The sequence below is a fragment of the Electrophorus electricus genome, unplaced genomic scaffold, assembly GCF_041902795.1.
Source record: "Electrophorus electricus isolate QZ-2024a unplaced genomic scaffold, ASM4190279v1 Scaffold210, whole genome shotgun sequence".
Classification (NCBI taxonomy): domain Eukaryota; kingdom Metazoa; phylum Chordata; class Actinopteri; order Gymnotiformes; family Gymnotidae; genus Electrophorus; species Electrophorus electricus.
Genome location: NW_027658490.1, coordinates 34,255 through 55,185, shown reverse-complemented (window position 1 = coordinate 55,185; position 20,931 = coordinate 34,255). Strand labels below are relative to the sequence as shown.

Below are 20,931 nucleotides of genomic sequence, written 5' to 3'. Positions count from 1 at the left end.
TATGCAGCAGCGTGTCAGAGCGTCACCTGGGCACGGGATTTTTTCAACAGTTGTTCTAATTCTCTGGTTGATGTTCTCGTTTAGTTTTACGCTTTTCCTTCAAACATATTTCATTCTATTCCCGGCTGATTAGTTATCGCGTGCTATACGAGTCGAGTTGGCGCAGAGCGGAACCGTCACCGGGTCCGTTAGCCCATCCCTGGGCAAGGACTCGGTTCCCGGGCCTGGCGTGTCAGAAGGCTGATGAGAGGTATTCATTATAACTGAACAAGCATCTAATCGCAGCTCAGCACACGGTTACAGACTTTCTGCTGAAATCCTCCTCCCCTGTACTTCATGTCGGTGTTGGTGTTGGTGTTGCTAGGACAACGAGCACCGAGCAGGTCCTGATTTCAACCGCAGGACGGTTCTGTCCTAAAGCAAAAGGTCTAGTGACAAAGTTCCTAACCAGAATTCCTGCAGCGGGAATAGGACAGTGAAGAAGATTCCAGATGAATGACTGCAGTGTACTGGAGAAAAAGACGTAGATCCAGTCAAGACTGTAGTGATGTACACTACAATTTCACTCCAATGAAAGTAGTGAAGGTTTCTCCAATCGTTTTTTTATTTTTTTTAATGCCAATTCCTCTTATTTGGACTGGCAGTGAAGTTTGGGGGGGAGAACATTATGTAAGGAAATCAGGGGAAAAAAGCTTCAGAAATTCTTGATTTTGGATGTAGACAATATGAAACTTGCATGAAAGTTCTCATACCTCATTAGTCAGACTCACTCCCTGTGACGTGAGGCCACTCGGTATTCCATGAAAACGAAATTAAAGAGACGGAAAAGGGGAGAATGGCTCATAGATTTGAGGGAGAGTTCCAAGAAATTCAAAAGTCGTCTATTTTTAGGAGCAGGAAAGCCTCTTTAAATTGCCAATGCGTTTTATGAAAAATATAATTAAATAAAAGGGAAAATAACTTGTAGACCATCTAGCTGTCTGAGGGAGTCTTCAGTCTGATGGTGTTATCAGGCATATTATCCTGGTAATAAATCCATTTTAGTCTTGAGCCAAACTGATGATGACAGAGTGACCTGCCGTGATGATCCTGTGACATTTCATCTCATGCTGAACCTTGTGGTTGCTGGTTCTGATCACATGACCGATAACCTATGTTCAGGACCACGGTCTTTTCAGAAGCCGAGGCACAGAGTTGTATCTAATAATGGATGCCCTGCATTAGGGAGACATTTGAAGTTTCAAATTACGGCGTCTTAATTAAAAAAGGTTCAAGATGCCATTGTAGACACAGTGCACGGATGCAAAATGGTGATCTCAATAAATCAAAAAATAATAATAAATAAGGCTACAAGCTCACATGCTGGTATACATGACAGAAACCGGTTATGGGCATCTTAAATGATCGAGGAAGATTTATGCAGAAGGTAATGATGCGGTAGAGGAGACTCCTGTCCAGTCTGCATTGGAGATTGTATTTCACCTTCAAAGGCACACTTCCTGTCCATGTGATGGGGTCCTCCCCCACTGCCACTGTCGCCCTGTAGAGGGATGTGATGGGGTCCTCCCCCACTGCCACTGTCGCCCTGTAGAGGGATGTGATGGGGTCCTCCCCCACTGCCACTGTCGCCCTGTAGAGGGATGTGATGGGGTCCTCGCCCACTGCCACTGTCGCCCTGTAGAGGGATGTGATGGGGTCCTCGCCCACTGCCACTGTCGCCCTGTAGAGGGATGTGATGGGGTCCTCCCCCACTGCCACTGTCGCCCTGTAGAGGGATGTGATGGGGTCCTCGCCCACTGCCACTGTCGCCCTGTAGAGGGATGTGATGGGGTCCTCGCCCACTGCCACTGTCGCCCTGTAGAGGGATGTGATGGGGTCCTCGCCCACTGCCACTGTCGCCCTGTAGAGGGATGTGATGGGGTCCTCCCCCACTGCCACTGTCGCCCTGTAGAGGGATGTGATGGGGTCCTCGCCCACTGCCACTGTCGCCCTGTAGAGGGATGTGATGGGGTCCTCCCCCACTGCTCAGTTGTTGTCTTGGCTCGCTTACTGGGGGCTTGGACTCGGACATTTGTAAAGCTGTTTTGTGACAGCAACTGTTGTAAAAAGCGCTACATAAATAAATTTTGATTTGACTTGTGGTGAAGGGGAGAAGTTACAGACACCAGGTTCACCGCGGCCTGAAGAAAGGGTTTCAGTGAACTCTGCAGATCTTTGTATCACTTGTCTCTGTAAGACAGATTTGGTGTTACAAGACTGATTGTAGGACAGATGAGTTAATCTCTCTCCCTACTCTCGCTATCTCTGGAGACCAAAGTTTAATGTCTACATGTTCCAGTGTATGTTGAACAGTCAGATCAGTCAGGTAGTGTTCAGATAGCATTAGAGTCTGTGTTTTACATTGTATACACTTAGAATAATAAGTTAAAAAACTCAACATTTCATTTTGATAATTATTTACAGTGTATGTACTATATTAGCGCAGTGAAACACTGATTCTGTCTAAGGTCATTATGATGTTCTGTGGATAACGGTGGAAAAATTTGTTGTTTTTTTTTATGGATGAAATAATTTCAGAACAGAAAGATAGAGTTCCCTGCAGAGGCAGAAGGCAGAGACAAGCAGGCAGGGTGTCCACGGGTCACACAATCCCTGCTCATGCTGCGGGTCGGAGCCTGACATGATCCGCTGTCACACGTGCTGCTTAATGAGAGACGTGTGCTAAAGGCTCGCGTTGGTGCACAGGCCAGATGCGCTCAAACACACACAAAGCCTTTTAGTGAAACGTAGCTCGATGATGTACACTTGGTGAACAAAAGCAGTGTGTCTCAGGTGCGCTCGAGTGCAAGACTAGCTGGGGAAGTCAATAAGTTCTCCTAATTACTAAAAAGCTTTCAGTGTTGAAGTAATTGATTTTCCGTTTAATGAGACCAGAGGTAATGGTCTTGTGGGAGGGTTGTGTGCTCTCGGTAAAAGTACGTAGCAGGTTTGTTTTGCACCTCAGAAGCGCTCTAGTGATTTGACCAGGACATAATCAACCTTTCGGCGGAGGCTGTGGCGGCCGTTGGAAACTGCACGGCAGCAAGCTGTCGGACCTTCCTATCAATCTCCATCTCTGGGACAAAGGGCACAAGTGGAAGAACCGTGCGGCGCACAAAGCATATCGAAGCGGCTACAGCTTTTACTGACGAGCCAACGCAGCCGCGTAGCAGGGCAGGTTGAAATCCTCGAGAAAAGGGCGAGGTGGCGTTTTCTAACACAGGCAAAACTCACACACTCACTACTTCATGCAGATCTCTCAGGCAGTGAATTAATTACAGAAATAATCATTCCAGAATAATCATTTCCTCCTGACAGCTTGACGGAGCTCTAGATAATGGCCCGGGTGTTGGTTTGTCAAGTCCTCGGCCTGTGGGAGAATGGTTCATTTCTTTTATGCACTGTTTACTCGTAGTCCGTTCTCAGTGGAACAGAGCAGCTCCCAGAGGATTCCTCGAGCTTCCTCCCAGCACAGCAGCCGCGCAGGTGCAGCTGGAAGTGTCGCCACTCCGGGGCGTTTTTGCTTCAGGGCTTTAATAGTGGGGCCAGCTCAGCAAGATGGGAACCGTATTCAGGCTCAACCACACACTCGGGGAGAAGGGTGTCCCAGACGCTCGAAAGAGAATGCGCACACACAACATCTAATGATCAAACATCACAAACGATACCTACTGTAGGAGTCTTTGCATTGGGTTGAGGGGATTCAAATAGAGGATTCTCAAGTGCTGAACTGGACCGTGTCCATTAAAAGGTGGCTCCTAGATGTCGAAACGAGTTTGCTGGGGAGTCAGCAGAGTCCTTTGCAGTCTTCAATCGCAGACTGAAGACCATCTATTTGTGGAATATTTAAATGGCCACTGACCCTGCTTCTATATGGGCTAATTGAAACTCTAGTTCTTATTGTAGGGTATTGTTCATTACACTGATGTTGACTATCAAAATCTAGTTATTGTTTTTTTCACTTATCATTGTTTAAGCTAGAAGTACAAAATGCATAAGGTCTAAGTATCAGTACTGATCCCTGTATTTCTACAGTATTCTAGTTCATTGGTATGTTGGACTCTAACCTACTGTACTAGGATGTATTCTATGAGAAAATGAAAAAGAACTTTTGCAAGGCACTCTGGATAAGAGTGTCTGCTAAATGCCATAAATGCAAATGGTTGATGTTGAGAACAGAACACCAGCTTGTATCAAGGGTTGCGCAGAGTCAGTGTAAAGACAGCGATGTCAAACTGCCATCATTTTAGTCAGTGGATTTCTCTTCCTTTGATTTGTCGGCAAGGTGCAAACCCTGTCCGAGCCTTGTGGGCGTTCTCTTTCTATTGGATGAAGACTTGTTTGCTAAGTCGGAGAAAAGACCATCTCTAATAAAAGAAGTAGACACAACAGCAAAGGCAGTTGGCTATAACGCTTCCTAGTTAGAGATCCTCCTGCTTGCTCCAGTAGACACTTCTGGTACTTTTTCTTCCTCACTGATCTTCTGCTGACATTTGTCAAAAAGGAAATCTGATCACATAACACCCTGACACTGCTATAAATGGGAATTGTCTCACCTCCTCCCACCAGATGATGTGGAATCACATGCCTCTCAAGTGGCGTCTCAGTAGTGAAGGTACTGGACAAGTAATCAGAAGGTTGCTGGTTCAAGTCTCACCCATGCCAAGTTGCCACTGTTGGGCCCCTGAACAAGACCCTTAATGCTCAATAATTCAAGATATGTTCAGACATAATTGTAAGTCACTTTGGATAAAAGCATCAGATAAATGCTGTAAATATCGCTGTGTGTAGAAGGCACACACGTCACCTCCACTGGATTAAACAAGTGTGTTATGGGTTTGGTGAGTGTGGGTTTGCTGTCACTGAAAATTTGGTGATTTAAGACACAGGAACTCCAGATCCATCTGAATTGAGTGCAAGTTCTTAAATTGGTGTTTTAGCATTAAAAGTGGTCAAATTCAATGAAATATAGAATTTGTTCGAGCAACTGTTTCCACACAGCCAAATCACTGCTCTGCTTTGTTGTGCTCTTTGAAATATCATGCACATTCACTTCATTAAAGTGGTTAAGTCTCTTTTCCTTTGACTATTTGTAGGCAGACGTTGACTGTAAACCAGTTACTTCTTAGGGTTATTGAACTCAACACAGTTCAAATAGACTCAGGAAATACTGTTAGTATACAGGAAACACTCCTGTGGGTATAAAGTATTCGAGCTCTTCTTTCTCATTTGTTCAGTAGTCCCATGGACTCTCCTGCTGGTGTTTACACGACCCCAAGACATGCAGAATCATCTCCTTTCACCCCTGTTATTTACTCTCCAGTAACTTGCCACCTATTCTTGTAGTGGACCCGTGAACATTGTGAGAGACCAGAGTTTCACTGGTAGTCCTGGTGTCCCTCATTAACCCACACATTTGATCCTGTGGTTTGAATTGCATTCACCTTTGTTGGGTACCCACTCCTCGAGAGGACGGCAACCTTTCTGGTTTTTTGTTTTCCATTAACAAGCTGTCTGTCTGTCTGACTGTCTTCAGCCTGCCAAACCTTCACTACGTTCTTCTGCAGCCTCTGAACTCTGGTTTATTTGGGCCATGAGTGGAACTCTGTTGTGAAAAGGTACTAACCACCCACGTTTTTATCTCAGGACATGTCAACCTCACACCTGTATTGATCGGAAGACCTGATTTCATTGACCACAGATATTGATTGTTTAATGGTCAATACATTTCATGTTTGTCATTCAGTCAATAAATTAATGGAATTGTGAATTGGGTGTGTGGTTTGATAAACTGTACTTATGGTAATAATTTTAGAAGACCAAACTTTATTAGTAATTCAGCAAGAAATAAAGATGCATCCAAGTTCTACACACTTTTTTTCTGACTATAAACATGAGTCAGAATGTCACTTTTTTAAAAATTTAGGGGTATTTTGGTGCAGACGTTTGTGTCCAGAATGCTTTTGCGCCCAGAAATTCAATTTCTAGCATAAGTTTAAGGACATACATTTGTACATTTTGCCAATTTATTTTAGTAACATGTTTACTGAACTGAAATTTTTGGATAAAATCACATTACAAAAATAAATGAACAATACTGAAACTTCAGCAAACACCACTCTCATCGTATAAACCCTTGAAATCCAATGCCAAAAATGCCACATGCATGTCTTAGCAGCGAAGACTTCTCTGTGATGGATGAGGATTGTCACGGGTCTACAATCCCCAGTGCTCCGACAACCAGAACAGCTTATGCAAATGAATGAGTAATTGGATTTTGGGAAGAGCCATAGCAAATTAGCCGAGTGAAGAAGAGTATGTGAGCGACTGGGACAAATGTAGAGCCGGAATGTTCGGAACGTCCATGCTTCCCAAAGAACTACATTTCCCTGTGGACTGCAATCATTCTTCCGGGAGCTTTGGGGTTAGCATAACAAAATCTTTCTAAATGAGAGAATGTAAAATAAATATAGGTTGGGTTCCGTGGAACAATTCCGGTTTAACTCCGATAAGCACTGTGCTTAACATTGATCCCTGTAACATTCCCACTGCGTCCGTGAAAACCACCCTCATCTGGCACTTTGACCGAGGCGTTTTTAAAAGCGCTTGTTTTTCAAAGGTAAAATGGTGTTTTTCTTTGCTCTGACGTTCAGAGTTCATCCCAGCAGTGCCTTTGGAGGTTTATCTTACCCAGTAATACATAGATTTGAATCCTGTGTCTGTCTAGCATAGTGGGCCTTCAGAATGAACTGGCCGTGCTTACTGAAGGAACGTAGATGTGGAGGAAGTGCACAAGATGCTGGCGTCTGCTGTCGTGAACGTGCAGTTATCAGACCCGTCAGACAATCCCCGCACTCAGTTAGGTGTAGCTTGTAATCTCGAGAATCCTGGTGACACACACACACACGGTGCATGAGAGGGCAGCGTTTGATTCAGCAGCAACTCGGTAGTCACACACGTGATTAATACAGGTGATACGTGACTAATGTGATTAATGCCGTGAGTAAACTAATGTGAGCGTTACCACACATTACTGAGCTACACCCACGTCAGCTACTTTGCAGAGCTCCTAACTATTTTTGCTGACTCAAAATGTGAAGATGAGTTCCCTTTCACTTCAACTTAGTTCGACCGTTTAATTCGTGGAGCGATGCTCGCTGTGGTTTTGGCGCACCCACGTATCAGTTGACGCCATGCGCTTGTCGGCTAGACGCGGCGTCCAACTCGTGACCTGTGTTGAAAGAGCCCTTGTAACGCACATGCATGCTGAGCGCTCTCCTGTCTCAGAACAGTTTCCAGGTGTGTGTGTGTAGTTTAGAGCACGGGAATACACCGAACCACTCCAGCCCTTGCACTTAATAACAAGCTTGTTTCTCACCTCCGCTGATGTGCGCGCGAAACCCCCTGGAACGCTCTTCCTGCGAGTTCGCAACCCTAGACTCCCTGCACGTGTCTGCAGGGTTATGAAACAGGGTCAGCGCCAACACCGTTCGGGAACAACAGCTACTGGGCGGGCTTCTCTGCGTGCATTTATTACCCTTAATGATGTGGAGAAGGGCTAATAAGTATTTGAGAAAAACTGGCGTCCATGGGGAGACAGAGGAGTGATTCCTTGGCAGGAGGTGCGACATTCTAATGAGAAAGAGCTAATTGGTTGTTGTCACTGGAGTAAAAAAGGCACTCTGTTCAGAGCTTACTGACCGGTATTACAGAAAGAGATACCGCTCTTATATCTGCAAGCCTCTTGCATACATTAAATGTGAAAAGATGTATGAGAAGACCTAGTAAACACAAAACACACTTTTCACTGTTAAAAGAAGGACCGCATAGCTGTTTACTAAAGCACATGGCCACGGTTTAGTAGGAGGAGTGTCTAGCCTCAGGCGAGTATGCAGTTTTCCGTGTAGTAATATTGTGGGGCCTCCCAACCTGGATCAGGGAAAAAAACCCCAGCTTTGAAATGCTGGTGAATGAGCCATCACAAACGCGACTCTAGGTAACCCCGTCTTCAGAAGATGCACTCAGTAAGGACCTTCCTTGTCTCCATATCTGACTCGCTGAGTATCTTAAGGTTAAAAGCTTCTTAACTGCACGTGGATTTTGAAACTTCAGTGAAGAAGATTAAATAACCTTCGAAAGCCTTTATGGCCATTACAGCAGTAACTCTTTATCTGATTTGGGTGACGGAAATTGCTAAATCCGCATAGAATTCGGACATCTGTGTCAATATCATCCTACTGAACACTGCAGTGATCGTACACGTAAACCAAGACGGCTGCAGCAGCCTTGGTATCTTCATAGCTGTGCACAAGGACACTCATCATAAGGACTCGGGTGACCTGATGCCATCGGAGGGGTAGTCAAGCAGGAAAACCTGCTGCAAACTGAAGTGAAAGAGGATCTCTCTCTCTCTCTCTCTCTCTCTCTCTGTCTCTCTCTCTCTCTCCCTCTCTCACTCTGTCTCTCTCTCTCTCTCGCTCTGTCTCTCTCTCTCTCTCTCTCTCTCTCTCTCTCTCTCTCTCTCTCTCTCTCTCTCTCTCTCTCTCTCTCTCTCTCTCTCTCTCTCTCTCTCTCTCTCTTTCTCTCTCTCTTTCTCTCTCTGTCTCTCCAGTTTCCAGAAATTACACAGAACCATCAAGAGCCAATAAGCAGTTTAATTATGAGGTTCTCTATAAAGGTCCACAGTGACAGGAATTTGTCTTCTCCATGTCAACCCCCCACCTCCCACCTGTGGACAGCGACCTCCGATGAGCATTACCTCCATTTGCCTGTGCTAAAGAACATAAGAATCCCTTATGGAGTCAACGTCCAACTTCCATCAGACATTACACGTAAAATATGTCCTCACATAAGTGATGACACACTTCCTTTCCACATCGGTGAACTGTCAGCCGTGCCTGTTAAGATTCAGGACAGCAGACCATTTGTCCTTTCAATGTTAAGCCTTATTGGCTTTGGTAAAGACAGAAGCCATAGAAAGTAATATTGACAAACAGACGTTTTACTCAAATTGTGTTTAATGATACGTATTCATTTAGATCAAAAACCTACCTACAGAATAATGAAAACGCACTGTGTGCTAGAAGGTGAAGGTGTGTGGAAGGTGAGGAGCTACAGTGTAAACACATTAGTTACTGTATAAGAACATTTCACCATAACTCAGGAGGACTCAGGGTAGTGGTTATGATATTTGGGGTCAATTTTCATTAAGCATCTTCCCTTGTTTGGGAGGAGACCAAAATTAGACAGTGTTAGATATTATTATTATTAGATAGTATTATGAATAATCTCGTTATGCAATTTTCCCTTTGACTATTTTCTATCCAATAACAGTAACTTGGGAATATATTGTTAAATGCTCTAACAGTGGATTGAAGTGTGGATTAGATTCCAAGTCTGTTAAGTAGAAGTCGAGGCAGAGGGTATTACAATGTCAAAGATGGAAGACTTTTTGTACATAATATCAGACTGAATAAAAGAGCACTAGAATATAGAGTAAAGTGTACAATTACATGATATTTTCACTCTGGTGTGAAATGTCTTCTGTGTTCATCAATACAGAGGTTATTTAATCAATATAGAGGTCACTGGAAGTGTCACTGGACAGACTTCCCTTTTGACACTGCAGTTAAGTTTATGTGTACTTGAGTACACAGAGAAGATCAAAATTCAACAAGAATGTTTCAGTTCAGTCAGAGGTTAAAGGACATTTCTCATCTTGCAGCCTTAATGTTAAAAGCAGGAAACAAAGCTACACTTACGAGGGTGAGGACAGAATGTCTGTTTCTTCATTTTACATTTACCTGACACTTTTATCCAAAGTGACTTACAATTATGACTGAACACAACTTGAGGGTTAAGGGTTTTGCTCAGGGACCCAACAATGGAAACCTGGCTGTGGTGGGACTTAAACTAGCAACCTTCTGATTACTTATCAAGCACCTTCACCACTGAGCTACCACTGCCCATCCTGTTAGACCATTACACTGCAGGGTGCAAGATGTTTAACTTACTCTATAGTCATTTTATTCTCAGTGCATTCTGATTTCAGATGCATGCTTTTGGGTAACTTGAGAAGCAGTTCATTTATGAGAATTCATGTCTAGTTATTTCTGCCTTTCCCCTTTTTCTGGTTGTCATGAAGGAGTATTGTAGAGAACCTGGGATATGATTAACTCTTTGCAAAACACCTCATTAGAGCAGACATGTTTGATGGTTGAAAAGGCCTTCTCTCAGACATCTGATAAGGCCTGGGTTTGTTGAAAATCTCCTCTGGGACAGACTGGCACAGTTTGTGAGCTGCAACACACAACAGTCACGTCCCGAAGTAAACACGTCAGTACTTTGTTTTCTGATGTGTTGAAAAATGAAACTATAACTTTAACTATAACTTTTTGCCATCTAAAATAAGAAAAAAAAAAAACCCAATAGAATTTCAACAGAGATTTGTCACATAACTGTCACATGATTGTTTATGTTTTAACCGTCGTATAAATTATGAATAAATTAGATCTGTAGGCCTTGTCATACATTGCCTGAAAGTCTGAGAAAATTATTAGGATTAAAATTTACCCCACTCACACTTCTCTCTTGCACATTTGTTAATAAACATCACATTAATTATAAAACATCTAATGCTGAAATTGCTTCACTTTCAGACAACAAAATGGAGTTGGTTTACTTGGGCCTGAAAACACTGATTAGTTAGACAGCTAAAAACAAATCGCTACTCCGTGAAGTTTTGTTTATGATACATTCTCTTATACCTTCCTGTCTAACCCCGGTCTGCGTTTGCAAAGGATGTTCAGTCACCACCAAGCAAAACATGACCACACCGGGACCGTCAGTCTCCATCAGGGAAAACTGCGTGTGCCTGTGTTCACAGTGGCACTCCGGGTGACTTTGGAGGAATTTCGTGATGTCACTGTTGGCTTGTGACTAATAAAAGGAGCAGTGGGAGAAAAAAAGAGAGTAAAAATCCCTCACCCAAGTTTGTGGAAAATACGGTACAGAATTGCTTCCTGGCACGTTCTGCAAGGCAGGCTAGTTCTGCAGCAGTATATCAGGCCAGTGCTATTATCCTGACATGGATATTTATGCAGCGGATGCCATAGCGGTTTTGCAGTGCTAGCTGCCTCCTCCCTGCCCTTTGGCACGATCCCGGGGTGCCATCGATCTGGGATGGCCGTAGCCTTCTGATGTATTTTCGTCTTATGACCTGCAGAGGTCAGAATGCTAATGGCTGGCACACGATCCAGGGCCTTGGCAGGACGATATGACAAATGGCGTACGGATCAGGAAGACACGGATGGAATGAGATGCCAGGAACGTTGCTGAGAGCAGCACCCAACAAAGCAATTAAAGATTACACTGCACTTTAATCTTTCCCAGCATCCAGATTTCTGTGAGCTTCCTGTTATGCTGACCAGAACCAGGCACCAGAAAAGAAAGAAAAACCCATTAACATTTAATCACGTCCCCGGTCAGTTAGTGAAATAGGGGGATAAAATCAACATCGTACTGTGTGTTCAGAAATATCCTCAAATAACACTGGACTCCAGACACACTGGGAAGTTAAAATCCATTAGATTTTCAACTGAAGTCGTGGACATTGGTTGCACTTGAACTATTCACTTGAACGCTGCCTTGTACATTTGCGTTGTCTCAACAACTCAATAAACACGGAAACATGAATGAATGATGATTTACTATGTGATGGGGCGTAGGGTGTTCAGTGTCAGTGCGGGATCTGAGGAGCAAGCAGGCTCGGTAAGAACGAGGGGGCAAAAAAATGATCATAATGATAAAAATGCATGAAAAAACTCACGAGTCTAAAAGTCGAGCACATTCACAAACCAGATCTTGGAAGGCACTGTGAGTGGTAGTAACCTGACCCAGTTTGTTGGGATAGCCTGCAGCCCTCCTGGGGTCTTGTTCCAGCATCCTTCTTTCCTCTAAAGCCTTTCACCGCAGCCCTGCCAATGCCTCGCTGTCCTCAGGAAACTTCCTTCTGTGGCTTAAGATCCCCGTTTACTTAAGCGAAAAGAAATCAGACCTGCTAATTGGCATTTAATGGAGATGAGATGAGTTATATCGAGCTGTGTGGCGCGCGTGCCGCCCAGATCCTCAGCGTAGCTGGAAGTAGTCCCAGCAGGCCTTTCTGAAGCGCACTTTGCCTCCAGCGTGCAGCGGGCTGACAGTCTGAGCCGTGGCTTGATTTGTTTATAGCCAAGCGGGACACGCAGAGCTACGCTGGAGAGCAGGCGCGTGATGAACAGGGACCGCTCTTCTGCGTATTCGTAATCTGTGGAGCACCGACGATTCACCGTCACGTCCCACACTTTGTTTTGCATTCGTGAGGCATCCGGAGAGTTGAGAGGAACTGAAGGAGCTCTCATGCGCTGAGCTGCGGGATTTATCAGGCAGCTCGAGTCCGATGGCGGCAGGCTTCACAAACGGCCTTGAGGCATCAACCTCTCGACTTGATCCCCCCCCCCCTCGCTGTTTATTTCGTATCGATTTGCACAGTGGGGATGCCTCTTTTCTCCTTCAGTTTACATTTGCAACAGGAGATGAGGAGGGCCATGAGTAGAAGGGATGTGCTAGATAGACACTCCGTAGGGTGTCCATTTCACACGAGCTTTGTGGAAGACGAAATGAAACATGGGTTCATGCATGCAGGCCATAAGATGACCAAATCACACATATAAGCAGTGTTTGCTGTAAAAGAATCTCTTGAGCTGGTAACAGTCTAGTCATTATTATTACAACGTGCTACTGATGATGTACAGAACTGGGTAGGAATGTGTGACAGAAAGTGTAGCTCCCTGTTAGCAGCTCAGGATTCCATAGTCTGGTGTTTAACTTGAAAACATAGATAATAATATGCACTAAATCATCTGGTAATTCCAGCATGCCATTAGGAAAAATTAGACATGATTCCCATTTCTTTATAATCAGCTTTGAAATAGTACTCCTTCCATAAGTTTATTTTTGCAACAATAATTATATTTTCATGTATTCATAGAATATGATCACACCCTTAAATACTTTGGGTTTGTTTTGTATGTACATTTACATTTTCCGTATTAATTGACAGTTTTTACTAAAATTACTCATGGTCTCTTTATCAGCATAGCCAAATAAGACCAGTAGTTTACATAAGCATATTAAAGGCCATGCATGCGCAGTTGTTTATTTTTAATCTGTGAAAAATAAATATTTCCGCAAAGAAAAGTTATATTTTCCAGTTATCTTTCAATATTTTTCAATAAATTTCTTTTTTCTCTGGTGCCATTTACCATTCTGCTGTGTGGGCACCACAGATTGATTGACAGCCTCAGTGTCAAACGTAGCCCCCCACTTAGTCAGTGTGGCGCAGGAAGTAGGATCACATCAACTCGACTTTAATTGTCGGAACCTGAAGAGGTGAAAGGCTGTTAGGGGTCTCGGTCAACAGCGGAATCTGTCGTGTTTAAATAGAAGATAATCATATTCTCTGGTTAATTTATTCATTTTTTAAGAACATATTTAGAGTGGTATCATCTGTGCATTATTTATTACTTATTGATCACTCGTACTTTAAAGTTATTAGCTAATGTTAGCGAGCTAGCTTCTATTAGCGAACAGGCTTTGAGCACACGGCAGGAGCTAAATGTGAGAAAGTCAATGGCACTTTTAAAAATGACATTTGTATATGAGCTAAATTACATAAAATTAGCAAATCATAGCCTGTGCACATTTAGTTATATTCTCATCACTTGCTACATTATTGTATAAAGTGTCAAATGAAAACAATGACTTATTTAAAAATAAAGACGTACCACCTTATCATCCATGTTGCCTCTAGGAAGTGTCAGGAAAGCTGTTGCCTTCAGTTTGGGTTTACTGTCAAATCCGGAGCTGCACTGAGCCGTTTTCAAATGAGTCCACAGTAAAATGCCTGCGACAAACTCTGGAACTGGGTGTCACTTCAACCCCAGAAAGAAATCTGAGCCATTTTGATTTGGTCTCTTTTTTTAAAAATAAAATGTAGAGAGTGACCTTTCCCCCACTTGCATCCAAACACTGAGCATTTGTGTGCGTGCACCATCTCTGTTCAGAGTGAGTGGAGTGTGGGAGGGGCAGATGAGTTCACAGCTCGTGAATATGCAATATAAGGTAGCTTATGATTCGCTATAGTCAATAAGTCCTATCTATGACATCAAAGATAACACCAAATAAAGTGTAATTCCTAAATGGTCGTTAGGGGGCAGTATACAAAAAATGTCAAATTTAGAGGTTATTTTATGCACTCTGCAGTGCTCAATGAACGTTGGACTGAAGTATGAAGATGATCAGACATGTCCTGCTAATAAAGCATTTGGAGTAAGGAGAGAAAATGCTACAGGGCCTTAAGGTGGATTTGAGAAATATGGTCCAAGCTTTTAATCAGTCATCTAAAGGACTTTGACCTGCTTTAACATAACCCACCTTAAACGGCATAGTGGTAGTTAAATGATGAGAGAATACCTGTAAATTCAAATGAAGAATTTATCTGGCTAGAAGTCATGTACACCTCAGTTTTATCATGAAACCAAATAAGAGTGAAGCACTCAAAGTCAGGTAATGGGACAGGTGTGTGTTTGTGTGTGTTTGGGACTGACTAGGCCAGGAAAATGAACAGACGAGTGTTGGCTGAAATGGTTGGTTCGAATACACATATCATTTGCCAAACTAAAGAGGGAAGGGGTGTGTGTGGGTGTGTGTTTGTGTGTGTGTGTGTGTGTGTGTGTGTGTGTAGACCTGTAGAGTTCTCTAGATGACATCTTCTGAAACACCTCTAGATGAAACTGTATGAGATTTTCTGTCACAAAATATTTCTTTTGCTAAAGTTCTCTTTTACAGATTTTTCAGTATAAAATATTTTAAAAGCCCAATTTGTAAAGGGGGCATAGCCTGGATTAATGTACAATTGCCCTTAATTACTTGTGACAGAATAAAAACAGGTGGTAGAGCTCTACAGGCTCCAGATATACCAGGATTACTGTGAAAACTGCTACTCCTGGATTAAACACAATCCAGGATAATCCAACAAAGGGTTCAATCGTGCATTAAATGCGGGCTTCACACAGCTGTGCATCAGGTGAGCATGAGGGTACCACCAGCAATGATGTCAAGTGCTCTGATGTTCTCGTCTCTTCTTGTGGTTCGGTGGTCCAAGTGACTGGAGAAACAGCTCTGGGGGAAACAGATGAGCGCATGAGAACCTTCCCTCATGTCCTCTGCTAGTTGGCGCTTACTCACTTAGAAACGTGGACTAAAACGTAATTATTTTCCCCATGTGCACCCTAAAGTGAATCATGTTTGTTTCCCATCACATAATAAATCTTTGTTAAATTGTCTCTAAAGCATTGCCTCAGCAGCAGGTCCGTCCACTGGGGTTCACTTTACTCTACTGTGGGGTGTCTTGGTAGCTATCAGCATCTCACACACACACACACACACACACACACACACACACACACACACACACACACACACACACACACACACACACACACACACACACACACACACACACACACTCTTAAACTCACCTCACTAAAGATGATCTGTTCTCATCACACTGTGCAAAGTCGTTCTTGTGTGCCAACGATCTGTTCTCTCATTTCCATTCAGCCATTCCACTCCATTCAGGAAAAAGATTTTTTCCTTGCCCCGAGGCATTTTTATAATATAGGCTAGTAAAACATCAGAAGGTTGCTTATTCGAGACCTATTTTCAGCTGCTCTTACTGAACCAAGCAGAGGTGATGTGAACAAATCACGGACGTCGTCTTTTGTCCTGCGGCTCCTTCATTTATCGATTTGGGCCGCTAAACACTCATGCTTAAGCCACGAGCCACACGTTCAAAGCTTTATTGCTGGCTAACAAAAAAAAATCATCAGAGGAATTATGAATGAACCTCTGTGTTAAGCACACAGGAAGATGCTCTGATGACTTTGTGATGATCAAATATTAAATCGACGGCATTGTTTACAGAAGATTGATGAGTCTTATAATCAAAGTAAATACTAATCCTGCGAGAGCTGTGACATGTTTAAAAGGTTTATTAGCACGGCTCAGATTGCTGAGATTACCAGAACATTCATCTGGCTTTATGCTCTGCTGGGCGACACATCAGTACTTTCATATCTTAAAGCAATCCATATGAGATAAATCTGAGGCAACATTTAAGGAAAAACACAGAAGCCTGTCTCGATATGATAATGACCCATCAAAGAGGAGACAGCCATTAAGCCAGAAGCAGCAAATGGGACTTTGATGTGTTCCCTGCTCAGACGCCCAAAGGCTACCTTACATGACAGCAATTAAAAGAATAATTATTTTCTTAATGTGATGAAACTCTAATCAGACAGCTTTCTATCTACGAAGTGTTTGTGCACTGATTCAGGGGAGCACACATTAGCTAGCATGCGCTAAACGAACGCGGAATGAGTGCCGAGTCTGTTTCAGAGAGTCTGTTTCAGAGGGTCTGTTTCAGAGGGTCTGTTTCAGAGAAGCTGTTTCAAAGAGGCTGTTTCAGAGGGTCTGTTTCAGAGGGTCTGTTTCAGAGAGGCTGTTTCAGAGAGTCTGTTTCAGAGAGTCTGTTTCAGAGAATCTGTTTCAGAGGGTCTGTTTCAGAGAAGCTGTTTCAGTGAGTCTGTTTCAGAGAGTCTGTTTCAGAGGGTCTGTTTCAGAGAGTCTGTTTGAGAGAGGCTGTTTCAGAGGGTCTGTTTCAGAGGGTCTGTTTCAGAGAAGCTGTTTCAGTGAATCTGTTTCAGAGAAGCTGTTTCAAAGAGGCTGTTTCAGAGGGTCAGAGAGGCTTTTTCAGAGGGTCTTTGTGGTCATGGCGTGGAGTGTTTCCTCTAATGACGCATGAATTTTCCTCTCTAGCCCATGCAGATGGTACAGATCTTCCTTCCAGAAGTGTGACATTCTAATTTTAGGATCAGCCAAGCAACACATTTATGTATCCATCTTTAATAACCCCACAATATAATTGCCAAAAAAAACCTATCTATCTATATATATATGGACATAAACAAAGACAAAAAGAAAGGAAACAACAAAAGGATTTTAAAAATAACGCTCACTTCCAGAAAGGCACAGCACTGAGCAACACTGACATTAACATCAGCGGGAAAGCGTTGTTTACATTTAGACCCTCTCTCACGACAATTTCAAAATATTTTTGAAGATGAAATAAAACTGGATTTCTTTCCATCAGTCTTTTTTCCACTACCCGTTATAATCATCATATCCCTAACCTCGGCATCCAGAAGCTCGAACGGACGCTGTGTTCACAGCGCAGCCGTGGTGCGCTCAGCTCGTGCGGTGAGGGCACTCAGCGCTGAAAATGAATGGTCTCATCTGTCTTGTGCTCTCAGCCCGCCATCTCTATAATGGAGGACCAAGAGGGTTGCATGGTTGCACTCCCAATCTGTTTTCATTTGGGTGGCATCTCATTTCTGTACAAGATGTATTTCCCTTCGGTGGCATTCGAGGTTCCATTGACAAGAGGGAAGAAAATGAGGACAAATTTTTTATTCAAAAAAACAAAAAAACAACGCCCCCCAAAACAACCCCCCCTCCTTCACATAAGAAAACTAATAAATCCAACAACATACAGCTATTGTGCACGCTCAACTAGATTCCTTACAATCTTTCTCACTGAGACATTTATACCAAATCTGCTTGTTTAGAGTCACTCACAGCTCGACACCTGTGTCATTCCATGTGGTTGTTTGTGAAACTGCACATTTACAAACACACGAGAACAGACAAGTGAGTGATGTCCTTGAACATGCTAAGTTCAAGTGGAGGAAACAGAAAGCAAGTGAAAACAGACAAGTCGTTCCTCAAAGACGAAAGAGTGCTGAATGCGTTTTCACCATGATAGAACACCTGCTGCGTCCGTTGCTTTCCAGATGAGCTGTCAATAAGGCACGGCCTCCGGTGTCCGGCTCTGGCCTGTAGCCAGCGTTAACACAGACAAAGAGAGAAAAAGTGCTTCCTGGATAGAATCAGGGGGCTGCGAATTACTGAGGATACAAACAAATCTCATCTGAGCTCAGTTCCTCTCCTGAGAAACTGATCCTCTACCCTAACGCCTGGTCAAAAGTCAGTCGGTCTAGCCCCCCCTCCAAAAAAAGTGCGTGGAATAACTCCTGGTGACGCGTGAGGGTCTAGGTGTATCTTTCACAGCCCTAGCAGTAGTGTGTATGGATCCTGCTTTCTGACACCTGCTAATGTGGAATGCCACCCACTCGGGGTCTTCACCGCCCCATAAGCACACAGACGGGTCAGGGTATGTAGGAGGCTAGACAGACTTTGTTTTATTCCTGAGGGGAAAATCAGGTCACACTGAACACAGAGTGAACCCTAAATAAATGGGGATGTGATTATGCGCATGCACACACTGTGCAGACACACCAGTGCAAAGCATTACATAAACGCACGAGGAACCAATGCAGAACATGCCAGCAGAAAGAGTGTGACATGAGGAATATACCAGCAGTTCTTATAAACATTGTGCATATTAGGGTCCATGTTAATGGTTCTAATAATAGTTAAGGTCACTGTATGAGAGAAGCAGGGTCTTCAGAATACATCTCATCTTATTCTGAAATTAACGTCATTCTTACAGTTAAAAACTGGAGAAAAAACACCTCAGAAGATCCACAAAGTGAAGGCTGCTGCAGAGAAAGATGATTTGGAGCCAGTCATCCGCTAATCCAGATCATTCCCGCATATCTTCTAATTCAGTGTGCTCTACATATAATTCAGTACAGTCATCACTTATATGTTCACTTTATTTAGAGAATCTGTGAACAATACTGACATTTCCACAATCATTCATGCTTTTCTGGAACTCACTTTAACTTTGCTTGACCTTCTGCTGAAAAGTCAGTTCAGGTCCCTAAAATGACTAAGAAAAGGGAAGATAATTACTGGCATCCTTCTTCCGTACAATCCTGGATTTCCCACAGAAAGGACTGGGCTAAAGCTTCCCATTTCATTCCATTTATCTTCTATTATCTGTCCGAAACCTCTGACCAAAGAATTCATGTAGTTAAACTTGTAGTTTGACTTCATGAAAAGATTTTAAGGTCTTGACAGCATTTTTCCAAGACTTGTGTTGACCAAACGCAGGTTACCTCCTAACAATAGTGATAAATGCATGGCGAGAATGTTAGTGGTCTTGTGTGGCTGGTGGTTTTTCTTATGATGACTCTCTCGGTTAATGAATGCAGACTGAAGTAATTTCTCAAAGTAGATATCTGCTGGTGTGTTTGTGTGGGTGTGTGCGATGTTTGTGTGTGTGTGTGTTTGCATGTTATCAGTGAACTGGATGCCATTGGAGGGAATATTGCCACCAGGGTGTCTTATAAGACTCGGACTGTGACCTTCACTTTTAAGCACTTGATGAAATTGTCTAGGCAAACTATTGCAATTCAATATCTAACCACATTTATTTATTTACTTTGTGGAATTTTGCATAGAGTGTTTGCTTGAAGCGCATGTGTAAGCGATCAATAACTCATTTCAGAACTCATTAAAGCCACTCATAAATTTAATTGGATGCGCTCAAATGAAAGGGATTTTTCCCAGGAAAACACATCAGTTCCTGTCTTATGCAGAAGCTTTGGTAGAGGTTGTTTTTTAATAGGTTAATAGGTTGTCCAGACAGAAAACAGACAATGAAAATTGATTTTGGGAGTCATAACTTCCTGTGGGATTTATGTATTCTGCATGTGTCCATATGCACGTTTGGCAATGAATAACTGAATTCTATCAGGTGTTACTGTCTTTTCTACAGTGCTACTATACAATATCGACTTAAGTAAATGCCTGCTTATAACAACAAATGAGCTTTAACATTGAATGTTTGTGTGGTTGTATCTAAATGCATTGAACATTTGTTGGGGCAGAAGAAAGGTGTGGTTCTGCACAGAGACTGGGGAAAGAAAATGACTCCTAAATACTGAGTACCAATTAGCAGGCACATTAGCACAGCAGTGCCTGGCGTGGTTGTGTACAGTGTTGGTCTCTGTAGTGTCTCCGTGTCGGGGCTACAGCCAGCTGCTCAGTGATTAAGTCCATTCTGACTCCAACTTCCTCTTGTTAAAGGCAATCCAGTGTCTTTCGAGCAACAGATGTAGTGTGTGGTCATTAATCAAACTTCGGAACAAAGCCTGGCAGAGGCGCTCCAAATCCAAATGCTTCTGAAACAACAGCAACAGCATCGACAAGAAGAAGAAGAAGTAGAAGAAGAAGAAGAAGAAGTAAAAGAAGAAGAAGAAGAAGTAGAAGAAGAAGAAGAAGAAGTAGAAGAAGAAGAAGAAGAAGTAAAAGAAGAAGAAGAAGAACAAAAACAGCAGTAACTAAAGTCTCATTTCAGCACAGCAGTCCCTGAAAGATAACAGAGATGGAGCTGTCGGAGTCTGTTGATAAATGTTCTGTAGCTACTGAAAAACTTTAATGGTACAACTTGTGCGTATACAAACACACATACACTTTGTTAGGGTTAGGTTTAGGTTTAGAGTTAGTAAGACAGAAACATTTCTCTCTGACTCTGGAGCAGAGCTGTAGTGATGAGGGCACTGAGCTCAACGAACCAACGCATCCACACATGCTACATGTTCTGATGGTATTTTTGAATTTTGAACAGTGCCACATTGCCCATATATATAACTGATATTCGGTTGCTATAACAACCGATAAACAATAAAAATATATATACATACAGAGACACACATGTTCTGTTAGTCATATATATATATATATATATATATATATATATATATATATATATATATATATATATATATATATATATATATATATATATATATATATGTTTGCTTG

The 20,931-nt window shown here is 42.8% G+C and overlaps 1 long non-coding RNA gene across 1 annotated transcript; it reads right to left on the bottom strand.

Moving 5' to 3' along the window:
• Positions 1-8,711: 8,711 nt before the first annotated feature.
• Positions 8,712-14,397, bottom strand: LOC113588756 (uncharacterized). The gene is made up of 3 exons (XR_004776085.2): positions 13,863-14,397; positions 13,341-13,504; positions 8,712-12,679 (listed from the first exon to the last, which is right to left on the bottom strand). It is a non-coding gene; the product is annotated as an uncharacterized LOC113588756 (long non-coding RNA).
• Between the last annotated feature and the right edge of the window lie 6,534 nt (positions 14,398-20,931).